Raw genomic sequence first — 2,406 nt, 5'->3', positions numbered from 1 at the left:
AGTGCTGGGATTACAGGTGTGAGTCACCTGTAATGAAAAAAAAATTTAATGGAAATTTTTAAAAAGCCAAAAATACTTTAAGGCTTCAAATTACTTCTCACCATTGATGTCCCTGTGTTCAGTCCCTAGCCTTGGCAGAGCGGGTGTTAGGCCGGGCAGGTGGATCTAGGGGGGAAGGGTCACTGCCATTCCCATCCCTGTAGCACTGGAGGTCGGAGTGCACAGGTGGGGGATGGGGAACACACACGCAGCCGAGGATCCCTGAGGATGCACCTGGTGACACCTCAGCTGTGGCTGGAGGGGACTTGTGGGGACAGAGACCTCGAGATGGGCAGGGACAGGGAGTCCAGGTCTCTTCTTTGCTCCAAGCAGAGGTTCTGACCAGAGGTGATCCCACCTATGTCTGGGGATGTGTGGCTGTCACCCCAGGGGAGGCCTGGCATGGATAGGTGGGAACTAGGACACTGCTCAGCCCCTGCTGTGCCCAGGACGCCCAGGGCACACCTGGCCCCAGCGTCATGGTGCCCTGGCTGAGAGACTTCAGGCTCTACCATCTATTCTGCTGAGGAGCCCACGAGGGGCTCAGGAGGCGGAAACTGAGTTAAGTGCAAAGGTCCTGGGGCTAGCAGATGGAGAAATGGATGTCCACACAGACAGCAGAGACAACCCAAGCCCTCCTGTCCCCCAGTGCAATCCCGTCAGGAGTGACTGGGTTACTTCTGGGCAGTGGTAACTCAGAGGCCAGGCCTCAGCCATGTCATTCTCTGCCTTGTTGTGCCCCTGATGTGTCAGCCGGGTGTCAGCCGGGTCAGTGGATCCTTTTTATTCTTTTATTTTGAGCCAGGGTCTCTCTGAGTTGCCCCGCAGGCTCAAACTCGCAGTCTTCCTGCTTCAGCCTCCCAGAGGGCAAGGATGACAGGCGTGCGTGCCACCACGCCTGCTGGGTTTTGTTCTGACTGTAACAATTCTCCCAGGGCTCTGTGGCCCCAGGTCTTTGAACATCCCGCCCAGGTCTCCATGGAAACAGTCTGTTCCCGCAGCCCGTGCCTCTCTGTCCCCGGCCTGACCTTGTCCAGCCTAGGGGAGGGACGATCCCGGGGACCCCTGACCCTCACCCAGGTCTGCCCCTCAGCCACCTGTGACCTTCAGCCCTTGTCTGGGAGCTGCAGCTGCCAAGGAGAATAATGTTCATAGCCGTTTTAGGGGCGCTGAGGATGCGGGACCCACACTTCCGTTCCCTGAATCCATACCGAAGGCGAAGCTCTGTTCTCTCTTCAGTCCTGCCCAGCAAAGAAGGGAACAGACTTTGCTTCCTGCAGGGGGGAGACATACAAGATCGTGGGAGGGATATGGGGTCCAGAGTTGGGTTCTGGGTTCAGATCTCCGAGCCCATGCTGTGTGACGTTGTACAGGTGACTTGGTTCTCTGGGCCCCAGCTCCTACCCTGAAGTAAATACTGGAATAGGACTTCAGCTTGCTACAGGGATGGGCAGGGAGCAGAGTGAATCTTCCTGGAGAACAAAGTATAAGGCGCCTCCCAGAACTCAGTCATCAAGTAAAGAATGTGCTGGGTGCAGTGACGCAGGCCTGTCATTCCAGCACTCTGGGAGGCTGAGGCAGGAAGATCACAAATTTGAGTTCAGCCTGGGCAACCTAGTGAGACCCTGTCTCAAAATATAAAATACAAAATGCGCTGGGATGTAACTGCATGCGAAGGCCCTGGGTTCCATCACAGTATCAAAGAAAATGTAATGCGTTTTTGTTTTTGTTTTTTTTAAAGCAGTTCTGGGCTTGGAACCAGGGCCTTGCACATGTTAGGCAAGGGCTCATGCTGAGCTGCACCTCAGCCCCTGATCACAGTATTTAAAGAAAAAGACCAAAACTAGAGCCAAGGGAGGCAGGCGTGGTGGCGCACGACTGTAATCCCAGCTCTCAGGGGGCCGAGGCAGGAGGATCGTTGCCAGTTCGAGACCAGCCTGGGCTACAAAGTGAGCTCAAGCCCAGCCTGAGCTGCATAGTGAGACCCTGCCTCAAAAAGACAAGACAAGACAAAAACAAAAACAAATAAAGCCAAAGGAAAATCTGTGATAAACAAAATGTCACCTTTTTTTTTTTCTTTGTCTTTTGAGACAAGGTCTTGCTATGTAGTCCAGGCTGGCCTCAAACTCAGGGCGATCCTCCTGCCTCAGCCTCCTGAGTGCTGGGGATTACAGGTGTGTGGCACCACACCCAGCAATGTCACCATTTTAAATAAAAAGGCAGCACTGGCTTGGCTGATGTTGCCTGCGAGCACTGTGGCTGATCCTACTATAAATTTAAATTTAAAATGAAAATAAGGAACATAAATACATTTTTTTTTAAATAAAGAAAGAAAAATTTGGAGCTGGGATTTAGCTCAGTGGCACA

This window comes from Chinchilla lanigera, unplaced genomic scaffold (genome assembly GCF_000276665.1).
Source record: "Chinchilla lanigera isolate Chin_1 unplaced genomic scaffold, ChiLan1.0 scaffold00094, whole genome shotgun sequence".
NCBI lineage: Eukaryota > Metazoa > Chordata > Mammalia > Rodentia > Chinchillidae > Chinchilla > Chinchilla lanigera.
This window is presented reverse-complemented; position numbering follows the sequence as displayed.